The sequence below is a fragment of the Rattus norvegicus genome, chromosome Y, assembly GCF_036323735.1.
Source record: "Rattus norvegicus strain BN/NHsdMcwi chromosome Y, GRCr8, whole genome shotgun sequence".
Lineage (NCBI taxonomy): Eukaryota > Metazoa > Chordata > Mammalia > Rodentia > Muridae > Rattus > Rattus norvegicus.
Window position 1 is genome coordinate 3,500,553 of NC_086040.1, and position 15,442 is coordinate 3,515,994.

At 39.3% G+C, this 15,442-nt stretch overlaps 1 long non-coding RNA gene and 1 pseudogene across 1 annotated transcript; both read left to right on the plus strand.

The window, feature by feature from the left end:
* The first annotated feature begins 2,104 nt into the window (after window positions 1-2,104).
* Window positions 2,105-3,369, plus strand: LOC134484468 (uncharacterized). Its single transcript, XR_010061928.1, has 2 exons — window positions 2,105-2,288; window positions 2,993-3,369. It is a non-coding gene; the product is annotated as an uncharacterized LOC134484468 (long non-coding RNA).
* Window positions 3,370-10,773: 7,404 nt separating this feature from the next.
* LOC120099617 (U4 spliceosomal RNA) lies at window positions 10,774-10,896 on the plus strand (annotated as a pseudogene).
* The last annotated feature ends 4,546 nt before the right edge of the window (window positions 10,897-15,442 follow it).

Here is a 15,442-nt window from a genome sequence, read left to right on the forward strand (position 1 = left end):
TTGCTAAGTTATTGGTATCAGAATTCATAAAAGATGTTTAATTAGCCTATCGGGCTCATTGGTTTTTTTTTTTCTTTTTCTTTTTTTTTTTCTCGGAGCTGGGGACCGAACCCAGGCAGACTCATTGTTTAATGCTATTGTTTAGCTTATTTTTTTTAAATTGTTTAAACATCATAATGCATGTGATTTTTGAGTCACACTCTGGGAGAGAAGGCAAGATACAAGCTTTTCTAGTTAGAGACTAAGGGACACAGTATTTTGGGAGCGTGTGTGTGTGTGTGTGTGTGTGTGTGTGTGTGTGTGTGTGTGTGTGTTTAAAAAAAAAGAAAGAATAAAAGTGTAATTAGGTTCTGGAAACCTCACATAGTAATACTAATAGGATTTGAGAGACAGAGACCGTCTGGAAAATTAGATTGAAGAGAATCAAACAAAAGGTATCTCTATTCTGAACTTTTGCCTTGATAATTAGATTTTTCAGGATGTGCCTACTTAAATTCCTAATGTCAAGTACTTCCAGCTTTGTCCAGTCAAGATGCACATTCAGCTACAGTATTTGTTTCATTCTTCCTTTCCCCTACCTGCAATGATGTTGCAATACAGGTTGAAGAAGTTATAGAAGAGTCACCACCCCAATTCCCTGGAATTTTGGGGGAGTGAATGTGGTTTTTCTAATTTTGTTTTTATGAGGAATTTAGAAATGGTTGTAGTTTGACAGGGAGGGATTAGCTGGATTTAGTTTTACAATATGTGCCCATTTGGTAACTAAGCTAAAATCTTATAGACACAGGTTGTCACCACCGGTCACTCACCTCATGCCACAAGAAGTTGGTTCTCTTCTTTGGACAGATGCCCATGAGGGACATGAACCTCTGCCAGTGTGAGAGTGGTCTTAGCAGGGATAGAGGCTTCACCTGGAGTGAGCATGTTGCAGTTTCTGCAATTGACTCCTCCAGGTGCTTGGTTAGCAGCTGCCATAGCTAGTTGATGAAAGTTTCCTGTTCTGCACCATGGAAGTAAGCTTATCTTCTAGCGAGGGCCCAGACTGGCTAAAGCACCAACCGGGCTTATTGTCCAAAGCCAATAGGTTGTGTAGGTCAAATTCCAGCTCTAGCTCCTTGTGCACCATGATGCACTGCAGGTTCTCTGCTTCCTCCTGATATACTTTGCCCATCAGCTCCTCCACAATTTGTCTCTCCATCACTCACCCTTGAGGTTTTGTTTCCTCAACTTTGGGGACTTTAACTTTAAGAAGAGTTAGAATGGGGAGTGAAGAGATGGTTTAGTGTTTAAGAGCACTGAATGCTCTTACGAAGGTCCTGAGTTCAAATACCAGCAACCACATTGTGGCTCACAACTATCTGTAATTGGATCTGATGCCCTCTTCTGATGTGTCTGAAGATAGCAAGAGTGTACTCACATAAATAATATTAAATAAATATTTTTAAAAACAGAGCGGGCAGAAAGTTTACAATTTGATGTTTGGCCTATACCTGAGCACCTATGTTGCCAGGAGAAGAAAGCTTTCATTGCACAAAATTGGTTTGTAAGTCAGATATTTCATAAAAACACATGGATGAGGATGTTGAAACCATGCCACTTATTACGGCAAACTCAATGAACAATATACTCCACATTGCATACCTGTAAAGGTGTAGGAAAAGGATATTTGTTTGTGGAAAACAGCAAAAACTGTGGGAATTAGACTGTATGTCACATGTTTGCACCCTGGTTTATACATTTCAGGGAGAAGAATCTCCCTCATTCAAAATCTTTAGTTCTTTGGAAGTTCACAAATGTTTTTTGAAACATATAAAGACCTTAACCTACTATCCCCTTCCTCAGCAACTGAATTATAATGAAGTAGTGAGAACTCTCTAACTCTGGAATGAGATTGTATGAAATCATATTCCCTGGGTCAAAAGTGAATCTCTGGAAAAGGCACTCCAGAAACTGCTCAGTCTGGATAGAGGTAGTTAGCAAATAGGCTATTGAGTTTCCCAGTGACATCAGCAATTTCTCCCCGGGAAATTCTCTTGTATCCAGGAGAACCCTAGCATCTTCTGTGATGTAACCAGTGCTTTGGTGACACCAATTGCCTGTATGTGAACCCTTCAAAGCCTAATGCATTCAGGAGCAGGCATGTTCTTCAGGCTGCTCAGTCTATTTCAGAGGAAGAATCATGTACATGCAGAGACCAGAACAAGGCAGAATGGGACAAGCCTTCTATGATGTTGGAGAACAAGATGAAAGAAATGGTCCTGGGAAAACCCAGTGAAACTTGGACCAGGGTAGGGGAGCTTACTAGATGAGATTGGCTTGAGCTAGTCCTCCCAGGAGTAGGACTTATGATTTGGAATATCAATCTTCCTAAGCAGCCCACCCAGATTCAATAATTTCTGATCATTAGTTTGACAGAGAGCCAAGACTTGATATATGTCAAGCAACTTTCCATGGAGCTCTTTTATGTTATGGGGAGTCAAGGAATACCAGGATGACCCTCTGTAAAATAACAAAGTGTCTTTCTCAGGATTGGCTGTTGAGCATTTCATTTTCAGCAGTGTCCTTTAGGTTAAAAGAAGAATTGATGCCAAGAGGGATACTCTCCTGGTCATATATCAAGGAATCAGTTTCTTCATTCTTGAACACTATGATCAGGGATTTAAGATGTTAAGCATTTTGGACTCAAGGACATACGTGCCTCACATTAGACATTAGCTGGGAATGTCCCCTGATTCTTCTTCTTTATGCCAGCTCTTGCATTTCAGTGCCAGTGAAATGGCATTAGGAGGTGTGGTATACGTCTATGATGGCTATGATAGTGGGGATCAGGGTCATAGCTGAGTCCATCTTAAAGATAGCAATCTTGTTCCTTCTGGGATTCATTGTGTATCTAGAAATCTTCATCCTCAGATTTCTGTTTTATATCAAGCATAGATTTTGCTGGCACTTAATCTTTATACATGCCAGTTTACTTATGTTTATTTATCTACAGTGTTTGGTCAAAAGGCATCATCCCAACACTCTACAACCCTTAATGAGGACAGAATGAAGCATTTGGAGAATCTGAATGTTGATCTACACAAGATGCAAAATGAGAGAGAAGATCTCCTGGGGATCCTCTCATATTACCCCAGAAAGGACTTAAATGACAGGTAGTCACAATGGAAGTTCTTTGTTGACGGTGTTGACATGTCTGTTTCACCTACATTTCCTCACATCATAGTAGGGTACAACTCAAGTGTGTCCTCATGGTCAAAATTATTTTCCTGATTGCATCTTAAACACAGAATATGAAGTTCAGATAGTAGTGATACAGGAGAACAGACTATTTTGATTCCTCAAAAAGTAAATCATATCCTGTGACCTGAATAACAGTCTGCGAAAAATTATAGTAATGTGTGATCTCCCATTGTTTCTTTTAAGAAGCCTGGAGCATTGTTGGCTTATGGAAATTTCTAGGTGCTTTGTTTATGACCAATCTTGTAATGGAAATGGAGGTGCATTGAGTTCAATTTGTCTTGTGAACAGCTGGAGGGGTCTAATTTCTTGCTGCCTCTCAGTGTCTGACTTGAGTGGCAACAGCAGGGTATCATTGGTTTTCTCTGATTTGTTCATTGGAATTTGAGATAATACTACATCATTGTATTTCTTTAGCATTCTAATTATTTTTGAGATAGAGTGTTTGTGTATGTGTGTGTGCATGTGCATGTGTGTGCGTGTGCATGTGCATATGTGTATGTGTGTGTTAGTGTGTGTGTGTGAGTGTGTGAGTGTGTTGTGTGTGTGTGTTGTGTGTGTGTTAGTGTGTGTGTGTGAGTGTGTGTGTTCTGTGTGTGTGTTGTGTGTGTGTGAGTGTGTGAGTGTGTTGTGTGTGTGTGTGTTGTGTGTGTGCGTGTGTGTTTGTGTGTATCTCATAATATCTGGGGATCCCATGATCTTGATTTAGCCTGGGAATTAGCCTGACTCAATTTCCATCTCATGATAGTGATCAGGCTGAGAGCCCCACTTTGAGCAGTACAATATTTGACCTTTGCTCTCCTTGAAGGCACTTTGGAATCTCCTGGTGTGTATTATAAATTCTTTTCTGTGTAAATACTGATTATTTTCCTTTGACTCTTTCATTTACCATTAAATTCTAGGATTTAGAATTCTTACCTAAGAACAGGAGAATAGTCTTCAGAAGTTCAAGTCGGATCCTGGTGTGTGCTACAGTTTTCTGGAATGTTTTTGGTGAACAATTACTTCAAGCCACTTCAGGTAGCTCAAGCTGTTCAGCTTCCTCCTTTTGTTGGGTAATTGTGCTGTCCCTGGGTCCATAATAACCTTAATAAGTGCCAAAATGACCCAGTACCAAAGAGCAAGGGTGTGGCATATCCTAAGCTGCAGTCAGGATTCAGTCTGAATTCTTGTAATTCTTGAATCCATATATAACAATATTCCAGAAGACTCAGTGAAATTCTCAAAAATCTGATGCAAAGTACTCAAGTTTGTCCCAGAAGAGTGCATAATCTCTATGTGTGTTAATATGTCCATTTTATTAAAAAGTCACTTGCAGGCAGGCAAATACCTTCTGAGAGAGGAAAAGAGAGCCAACATTGATGAAATTTTTATGTGTCTCATGGAAACCATATATGAAAATGTAAGATGCATGTAATGAGCAGCATCAGGTAGCATGAATGAAGCATCAAGGGCATGTTGTCCTGATCTAACAATAAGCCAATTCATAATAATTTAATCATTCTTTAACTTGTCTATATACTTTCCTAGGTCACATCCATTTGTTCATTTATTTGACAGTTTACAAAATTTCTATAGTGTTAGCCTTATTCAAGAAACAGGAGGATTGGCATCCAAATACTACTGCTCACTTAGAAACTGCATTTCCTTATGGGGGATTTGTTGATCATACATTGCACACATACAAGCCATTTTTCTAGAGGGATGCCGTGTGGTAGCTTCCATTGTAGAGCACAGAACTCACTAGAGCTCAATTAAATTGACAAAAGAATTGTCACATTGGAGGGGTTTTTGGTCCCTTTTGGACCTATTTCCTGTACATTGTGATATGGTGCCTTTGGCCTGCCCAAATAAGTGTTCATAGTGATTGAGGTTGAGAAGCATTTTGTCAGTCTTGTTTTTTGTCAGTTTTGTAGAGTTCTTTCCTGTTTCTTATACTTTGGAGGTAACTGGATGGACTGGGATGTAGGAAAGACTTTTCCCAGTGCTATCCTTTGTGTGAGATATGTGAGGATTTGAAGGAATATTTTGTCCAAAACCTCAACCTAATGTGTCCCAGAAGTGTCTTGCCTATACAGTTTTATTTTATAAGGTGTGGATAGCATTGTCTAAACTCTCACATTAAACATTCCTTTTGCCTAATTGACAATTCCTGCATAGTCAAGATACTGAGAAGCCTGTGCAGGCCTGTGAGATTTAAAAAGAAACATGCAGACTCATGTCACTCATGTTTCAAGAAATGAATGTCAAAGAATTTACTGGGTACACATAATATATACCCCGCCACTGAGTGGAAGCACAAGGGAGAAACAAATTTACATTCTCACCAGGGAAACTAAAACTGGGCTGAGATCAAAAGATCTAGGGCCCAAAGATTAGCTCACATATGGCAAACAGAAAGGCCAGAATGTTCCTTCAGGGGAACCCAGGATTTCACTTACATCACCAAGGCTCAGCAGGGGGCAAACTCTGACAGTTTAGTAGAAATCCACAAAAATAGTGGTCCCCAAAAGTTTCAACAAGTCCCCATTTAATATTTTTGAATTAAAGAGCACCTGTCTTACAACACTTTGGGGTGTCCACCTCTTACCTGTTTCTTGAAAAACTGTTTGACAGTCTCAGAATTCCCTGTCTTCAGTGAGGATTCATCCCAAAGAGTTGCCAATCTTTGGCTAACTGCTTCTTGTAAAGGCTGAATCTGATTTGTGCAGAATGATTTTCTCCTACCAAGGAGGGCAACACTTGTTTAGTTGTTTCCATAGGCTAGGAGTACTGGTTGCATATGTGAAAAGAAGTAAAAGGCCAACGACTGTTACACCCAAAGGCCATAACACCAAGAGCCATACCACCAAGAGACATAAGCTGTTCCTACAAAAGCACTGACTGCTGAATTGAATATAGAATGCCTAATTGTCAGCAACTTCTCTAGAAAAATTTTCCACTGTGTTTCCCTTAAGATCAGTGTGGAAAAGGGCAATCCCTGATACTGAATTCACAGTGTATGTGGCATCAATACCTATGACAATAGCAGCAAAGATGTTAAAATCTCTCTCTTGATGGTTCTGGATTAGTTGATCCTCCCCAGAAGGAACAGCAAGAAATGGTACTGTGTCTGATATACACACAACCAGGGCAGAGTTTTCTGGTCCCCAGCAGCCTCAAGTAGATGGCATTCCTGTGAATAGTCAACACTATCTGGAGCATTAGCAATATTCGTGTAACACAAAGATTATCAATTCATATTTCTAAATGTATAAATCATTAATACTCAAAAGTTTAACATTTTTGCTAAATTATTAACAAAAGTAAAAGCAATAGTGTTATAAATTACATATCTACATCACTATACCAGCAATAATCAAACCCACTATCTTATAATTTCTGTTTAAAGCTTGACTCACTTCTTCCAATATTTATACATCATTTACCGAATTATCAAGGTCTGCTAATACTCACAATCGATAAAACAAAGGCTGATATGTCAGATTTTGATACAGTTGTGATCAATATAACTTACATTATATATTGTAGAAGATAAAAAAGTAACTTTAATATGACCAACAGATAAAAGATAAGTTTTTTGTTCAAAATGTAGATCCTGTATCTTCTTTTCCCACTGTAAATGTAACTTATTTCAAAACAATTATGAATTTTTAAATATCTTTGAAAATGTCCAAAACCAATCATCCAAATGAAAATTGTTATTTCCAATATTGGATTGACCAGTCTGCGATTGAGCCAGAATAACTGGTCACATTAAAGCGAAGAGAAGAGTCATAACTTCTTCTTGATTTTCTGAAGGTATCTTTCAGTCTCTATGTTCTCTGTCCCATAAGGTCTAAATGCTAGAAGCAAGGCAGCTTGTCCAATTGGGGATGTAGGCAAGTAAAGATGGGTCAAGAACATATGTCCAAATAAGCTGCCCAGTCACCACTGTCAGGAAACTCATCAACCTCACAGGTCAACATCATTCTTTGTGCCAGCATCAGAATGTCTCACCAGTCACTCCGGTATCTAGCACATTCCTGGAGCACCCTGTAAAAAAAACACAAACATGCCATTTTACCCATATAAAATACTTGAATAGGATCAAGGCACAAGACCATATGTGGATACTTCCATTTCACCAGGGCATAAGTAAGCCCAGTGTTAGGGTGTTATAAACACTTAAGAGTTTTTCCTTGTCATCCAAATTTTAAAATTGAAAATAAAAAGAGCATTGTTTAAATAATTGTATGTCATACAGGGTTTAACTCCTTTTTATTTTTAAAGATAATGTTTTAAAGTTTGATAATGCCTTGTCCTTAGGAACTATATAGAATCTCAATAATATGAGTAACATCAATATGTTAAATATTATAGACTGTAACCCTCTTGTGTTAACTCTCAAATTGGGAAAGGAAATAATGCAGCACACTGGGGATTGACTATTTCGACTGCTTGTTCTTTAGTTACTCTAAAAATTCCCAGGAAATATTCTATGCATATGTGAAGCTTATCATAGGCTGTATTTCTCATTAGCATATAATAACATGGAGACCATGCACAAGAGTAAGCCAACTCATTGCCTTGTGCTAAGGGGCTGGGTAACATGGAATGTCCTCTTCTATGGCCCAAAAAATAGGTTCCTGATGCTCACATAACAAAGCCTGTACTTGTAATAAACAGGCACAAATGGACAAAACAGGAGTGACAAAGGCAGCGGACTTCAGAGGTGAAACAATCTGAGACAAATACACACTATCATTGCGTATGTTACAAGGTCCTTTGTGAATCATAACCAAAGCTAGCTGTAAAGTTTTCAATTCTGAGGATACTACTGTAGAACATCCGTTGGAGGAACCATCAGTAAATGCTAAACGAACCTTTTGTAAAGGGGAATTAACAATAATTTCTGGAGAAATTACTGGATGTATTTTTAAAAATGTGACAAATCTTACTAAAAGTATAATGGTTATCAAACTGGCTAGCAACAGGGCACATTAAAATAGGCCAATCAATAAACCCCTGGCCCCAACATTGTAACTGTTATTTGGTATATGTAATGATAGTTAAGATCTTGTTCCTTGCCAAAGGTCTATAAGCTAATTTTTGAGCTTTGAACAGTAATTCGGCAATGGACTGAGGAAGAGCCATTACTGTTTTTGCAGGTGAAACTTGTCCATCTTGTCAATAAAGTACAGTAGGGGAATGAGTAGATAATGGACAATAAAAATCTGTGGATACTTCCTCCTCAAAGGCTTTAGGGCAGAGGATACATATACCTGACACATAGTAGGAGTGTTGGCCATCTTCTGAGGTAACATAACACAATGATAGCAATGAGAAGGGTCCTGAAACTTTATGGAAAAAATTATGAAAATGCTAAAAGCAAATCTTTCCTAATCTTTAGGATGTAGTTGAATAGTAAAGGAGCAATCCTTTAAATCAATAACTATCATATATCAATTTTTTTTGTATTTTTTGGAGAAAGGGGACCAGGCTGAGTATGTCGTACAGTGTTGTACACTATTTTATTAATTTCCCTTGAATCTTGTAAAAATTTACAGTTTCCAGACTTTTCATCACAAAAATGGGCATATTCCAAGAGGAAGTGAAAGGAACAATGACGAGCTTGTAACTGTCTCTGTGCTAAGGTGCCTCCAACTTTTACTAGGACAGGGGCCATTGTTGGATTTGTACCTTATTATTTAACATTTAGGTAATGTGCAAGAGTTTAATGTAAAGAGGCTTATGGACAGTGACACTTAGGATAAATTTCCAAAGCTTGTTTTATAATGAGGATGCTTAATTATTTTTAGATCTTTACTTACATTATAAGGTTTGCTTTGTAAATTTTTGCCCAAACTTCTCCCTTGAACCAAGCCTTGTTTTTCATTCCGTTTTATCCAAACTGAGTTGTTCATATATTCCCCATATCATTGAGGGTAAATCATCCCCACAAGTTGGTAGGTATTTGTTTTAAATCAAAATGCTAAAACCATCCCTTATGTCCTTTTTTACCTCTCCTTTTAAGAACCTTGATCCTGTTTTGAAGAGCTGTATCTGTCCCCACTCTTTGTAAAGTATGTAATGACTAATTACACTTTTAGTTGTTTCTCTTGTTAAAGAAGATTTAATGAGAAGGACTGAAAAAAGTGTCAATAGTCACAAATCTAGAAATGTCAAATTATTGTCTCTAGCTATTACTATTTTGATGCTATAAAGAATGAGATTGCCTACTTGTCCCTATACGAGGCCCAAAATCTACCTGGTATATAAATCTATTGTGACATTGCCCTCACTAAGAGGTCCGGTTTGAATTCTTAAATGATCTATAAAGGAAAAACACACTTATCTTAAATCAGTTGTATTAGCATAAATAATTGTAAAATTCAAGGTATAGCAGTATTAAAAAAAGTAAAAATAAATTAATTGCAAGATAATCTACATATTGGCTATCAGTATACAAATTGAAAACTTGATTTTTCAACATTTTAAAAACAGCAGCTACAGCTTGTAATTCAATAATCTGTGTTGAAATGGGGAAACTCAAGAAAATAAACGTGATCCAATTCATGTGTTGCCTTCGCATTAGATAACCAATTAAATTGCTGTATGGAATAAGGTATGTTTCATCAGGATCTTTTTCAAAATACTTCGATGACTCAATCTTGCAATTTTTTACATCTAACTTCTTTTCCCTTCTGTAAAGCTGCTCAGTTCCTCCCCAGTTAATTGTCTAGGGGTATAGAATTTGCATCTGCCTTGGGGATACAAAACAAAATCTTAAGTGCTCCTGTGGTGAACTTAAGGTGAGGTCTTAGCCAATTAACATCTTAGAAGCTTTTAAAAATAATTTAAAGTAAATTGTCTTTTCTTACTTGAATTTCATATGTGACAATTTAGGATAAAACTAATCTCAAATAATAAAAGATATTAAAATGACTACTCTCCAAATTTTAAAAGCTTGTTGAATAATAGCAAAATTTTGTAATACAACTCCTTTGTATAAATAAGTTAATAAAATATCTATATAGTGAATAATATATGAAGAAACAGCATAAAAATCTTTTAAATCTATAATAATTCTATATGTATGTCTTGATATAGCAGTTTGAGTAACCCAACAGGCTGTAATGCTCTTGAAAGATCCCTGTTTCGTATTACTGTAGCCATTTCTTAAGAATGAGAATATTTTAAGCTGGCCCTTGTTTAGCCCTTAGATGTTACACAATAGACCAGAAAGTACAGAAAGCACATTCCCACCGACTCTCCAGGAAGCTGCCTGACCATAAGAACAGATGGTATAGATGGTATTTACTACAGGGCAATTACAAGGAAGGACACATCTCTGGGAAGCTGAACAACTATAGATTTTGCCCCAGGATGGGAAAACCTATATGAAGTTAGATGTCCTTGGTACTAACATAGCTGTGCTGTCATAGCTATAGCCTTGTCCTGGGAACTTCAGGAGAGAAACATCTGCGAAGTAAGATATCCTTGGTCATTTTCCTAGGAATGCCAGGACAGGAAAACATATATCATGTCAGACATAGCTTTGCGCAGTGGCAGAATCGTAGCCAATGAGGTTTATCCGAGGCACGATTATTGCTAATTGAAAACTTTTCCCAAGTCAGACATCCTTGGTACTGAAATGACTGCATTGATATGGTTGTGGCCTTGGCCTAGGAACTCCAAGACAAGAAGTCAGCTATCCTTGGCACCAAATTAGCTGAGCTAATGAAACTGTGTAATCTTAAATGACTATTTTAGCTGTACATTTCTGCTGTTCGAGGCTCTTCACATCCCTCCTGTGTGAGGACCGTGTTGAGCCCCAGTGCACTGGTATCCCAAATAAAGCTCTTGTTTTAACATCAAGACTGAGTCCTATGTATTTTTGGGGTGGTAGGTGTCCTTACGACTGGAGCGACATTCTCCTCTGTCTTAGAGTCTTTCACTTGTGGGCTTGTCTGGGATTTATGACCAGGTCTCAACACCGAGACCACTCTCGGAGTTAAGGAGGAGACTTTAACTGTTCTGTCTTTTTGATTATGTGTCCAAGCTCTCTAATTACCAGTCAAGTGGGAGTGTTCAACTTGGTTTTTTAGGCTGCATTCTGTAGTAGTCTTTGAGCATCCATGAGACCTCTCAGGGTACATTCTGTATAGGCATCTCGAGCACAAGTGAGAGTGCTCAGGCTGCATTTTGTAGCAGCAGCTGTTCTGTTTTCCTGTCTGTGCATCTAGACTTAGGAAGGAAGTTCTGGATCATCTCTTCAGGTGCTCATAAGAGCGTTTGGACTGAGAACGGTAGACATACTAGGGGATCTCAGACTGCCAACTTGGGAGACGCCCAAGGGTACGGGGAGGACCAGGGATGCCTATTAGCCTCCAGAGTAAGGTTTGTTGGGTGTAAACCTGATCAGTTGTTTCTGTTGCCTGTTGCTTGCCTTCTAGGACTCTTTCTCTGTCGAGTTTGTTAAGAAGTAGAAACGGTTGGTGCCTTATGAATCTCTGTGTCTCTTATCTGTTTGTCTTTGTCTTTATCATTGTGTATTCTGGAAAAATAGGTCAGAACATTACATCCTACACACACTCTCACCCTAGACCACTGGGCAGAGGTGAGGGAGTGTCCATAACTTGTCAGTGGAGGTCAAAAAGGGACAAAGGCAGATCATCTGCACGCCCGAGTGGCCAACTTTTCAAGTCAATTGGTCCCCTAAGGGATCTTTTAAAATGGAATTTTTTAAAGAATGTTAAGAAAGTTGTTTTTCAGTCAGGGCTGCAAGTGAAAGATGCCTAGAGCAGGGAGACCCTCACTCAAGTCTCTGAATGATGTGACCCCTCCCCCAAGAACTCACATAAGACCATTCTTGCTATAATCATATGAGGTTTATCGATAGGAACCAGTGCACTGGGGTCGAGACTCATATTCCACACAGGGGCAGTGGAGTTGGACCCTGAGAGGCTGGGAGAAAGAGTATTTAAAGGCAGAGTCTGTGAGCTCCTGGGGATAAGGAGATGTCAAAGGGGAATGTACCACAAGTTACAGGATAGTTTTATGGCTCCAGGAGATAAGGGGACGCCAAAAGGTTTTATGGCCCCCTGGTTCCTGGAACAGAGCTACTAAATCAGGAGAAGGGTCAGGTCTTCAGGTCCTCATTATTTTTATCTCTTGTCCTGTAAGGCTAAAAGGTTGTCAGAATTGATGAAGCATCTGCGTTTGAAACACCTCTGTTTAGTCTTGGGTTTCAGGTTTCCTGGAACGCTCTCTGCAGGACTCTCTGCAGGATGAAATGGCTGGAGGGCACAGTAGGGGCTTAAATAAACATCTGAGGGGCAGAACAAAGAACAGTTCCTCTCACTGGGTGATAAGCAAAGTAGTTCTCTTGCATTCTTGCATTTTTACCAATCTGTCTTCCTGAGTCAGGTCCTGTTGCTGAGTTTTGGGCTAATTTAAAACTCTATCTCTCATTCCCCTCTTCTTCTACTAAGTAATTCTAATCTTAGAATTTTGATATCAAGTCTTGTATATGGCTTTACCAGTTGTCCTAATTGATTGGTACTGTTGTCTCAGAACCATTAACTGAACAGTATTCACCCGATACTTAACAAAAACAATTAGTCTATTTGTCACGTGTGGGCCAAAAACTAAAACCAAGTTAATTATAAGTAACAGTCTAGCTAGAGCATCGAGTATGGTAAAAGTAACACCCTTTTTTGAGGGCAGTATATAGTCTTTTATATATTATCTTTTAGAAACAGTAAATCTATTTTTTTTTTATTTTGTAGTACCACTTTTGACAAGGAGGTCAAAGAATTTTTCTTTTTTTTATTAAGTTGATGATGGATTTTTTAGTGTCTCTGAATTTTTGTTAATGGCCATGTTAAGAGCATTAAGACATCGTTGTCCTGTAGCCAACACAGCAGCTCCCATTCCTATCCCGGCAGCAATGTGTACTCCTAACAGTATGGCAAGAGAGAGAGAAATGGGCTCTCGTTTGAAGCTTTTAGGTAAGAGGTCAAACACATCTTTAAAATCATCAGCAGAATGATAATAAATCCTGGAGATTAATTTTATTAGCACACAGAAATCTATTGCTGGCCTGAACACACTTGTGGACACACAAGAGGTGAGTCCAGTACTGTATAATCACCACTGATTGGGTCCTGGTACCAGATAATGAGTGGCAGCTGTCCTAGAACTAATTACTCTTTGGTTATACAAATGCTTATGGATGGCTGGAGAGGTTCCCAAACAGAGTCCCGATAGATGTCCTTGTAGCTGTCCTTGTAGTATGTAGACTTAGCCTTAAGATCTTATTAAGTCTTTAGCATCAGGAGTCCAATCTGGACACTATCTGTACCTATACACCAAGGTCATGACTGTCTCTTAGAACTTCTAAACCTATACAGGTGGTGATCCCTAACGCACAGTCCCAAGAAGTGTTAGGAGTACTAGCACATGTAATGTTACATCACTTGCAATAGAAATCAAGCCTATCTCTACACCTATCCAGATGGAACCCGGGGCAAACATGAAATTTTTGTTTCTAAAGCACACTCCTCAAGTGAGCATTATAGCAACCTCCCAGTCTCATCTCTCATGTATCCACTTATATGATGTGCAAGTCTCGGGAGCTTTTTGAATATCTGAGTGTCCCTCTAGGTCCCAGCTCTCAGCCCCAACAGTGAGTACACAGCTGGTGAGGGATGAGACATGACGGCTGTCAGGGTAGTCAGCAGCACCAGGTACGGTCCTTTCCAGTGAGGCTCGAGTGTCTGGGTTCGGTGTCATCATATGTAGTCGAGTCTCTGACCTGGAAATGATGAGAGGTCTCAGGGGTACCCAGGGCATAGACTGCTGTTAGGTGTGAGCAGATTTCTTTCTGTATCACCTGTAGGTCTTTTAGCCTGGCATACAAATCATTATTACTATGACATGTTGGTTCAGTAACATCATCTAATACAGTCAGAGGAGCTGAGGCCCCATATAAGATCGCACAGGGGATAAGGCTGAATCTGGGAGGGTTATTTTTTGCTCGAAAGAGAGCAAGAGAGAAGGAGTGCCACCCAGTCTGTGCCAGTCTCCATGGTCAATTTGATCAGCATCTCTTTTAGAGTTTTCTTTACTTAGTCTACCTGTCCTGAACTTGGTGGTCTGTAAGTATAATGTAATTTTCAATCAACCTCTAAATATTTGGCCACACCCTGGCCTACCTTGGCAACGAAAGTAGGGCCGTTGTCTGACCAGACTACCTTGGGCACTCCAAATCTCGAAAGATTTCTTCCAATATCTTCTTGATGACTATGGTGGCAGTCTCTTACTTGGTGAGGAAAGCTTCTATCTATTCCTAAAAGGGTATCTACAAGCACTACGAGATACTTGTATCCATATTTTTTTTACTGAAGTTCACTTTGACTTCTCGCTAAACTCTCTTATAGAGTTTAGTTTATAGAGTATAGCTTTCCCCTCAAATGTGTCATTGTCCGTTTATCTTTTAAGCAATTTGGGTCTTTTCTTCTGTTGAATATTCTAAGTGAGGCCATCCCTTTAGTCCATTCCTAAGTCCCAGTGGCTGTCTCAGGATAGGGTCCTGTATAGTCATTTTTCGAGCCATTTAATCTACTTTGTTATTGTCCCATGTCACTGAATCTCTTTCCTCCTGATATCCTGAGCAATGAATAGTACTCACAGTTGTTGGCTTTACCAGGGCATCCAAGAGATGGTAAAGGCATCTGTGGCGCTGATGTGCTGGGGGGCGGTAGAGATTTGTCCTTCCCAGATGACATTTGTGTTGTCCATCATGGCAGCACCTACTTATCTCTGACCTTCCTGAAGAGAACTGTTCCCGTCTGTGTACAAGGTAGCCTCGGCTTTCAGCAGGTGTTGATCAGCCAGTCACAGAAGTCTATTTTTCTCTTTCACCCATGAACTTCTGCCAGTGTTTGTCACTCATGCTGTGGTGGCTCCAGGTCAGGATTTGGCAGCAAGGTGAGCAGATTGTCCCCAACAAGTGGAGAATCTAGTCCATGGCTGCTGACCAATGGTCCCATCTTTTGGGATATTCTATTTAAAGCAAAACCTCAGCCACTCTACCCCAATTTAAGTCCTGGATTAAGTGATAATTGTTAGTGCCTGGCTGGCAGGAGCAGTATGCTCCAGGCAGAATGGCACTAACCCACATATCTCCCATCTCCCAGCATCAGGTTCTGGTGCACTG